We start from the raw sequence: 204 nt of genomic DNA on the forward strand, positions 1-204 counted from the left end.
GTTCGTAGCTTGCTAAATTCTCTGGTTAGTTCTTTCAATGCAGCTTCATTCGCAAGTGTATATTATATCTGGTTTTGATTTGATTAATTAATTTACTTTTCACAACTCTATACAACGTTTTCTTATAATATTGTGAAACGAATGTATTGAGGCTGCTACAACATCATGTACACACTCATGAACATGTACAACACACACAAACCC

This window comes from Haliotis rubra, unplaced genomic scaffold (genome assembly GCF_003918875.1).
Source record: "Haliotis rubra isolate DU_JTF1 unplaced genomic scaffold, ASM391887v1 Scf192, whole genome shotgun sequence".
In the NCBI taxonomy this organism is placed as follows: Eukaryota; Metazoa; Mollusca; class Gastropoda; order Lepetellida; family Haliotidae; genus Haliotis; species Haliotis rubra.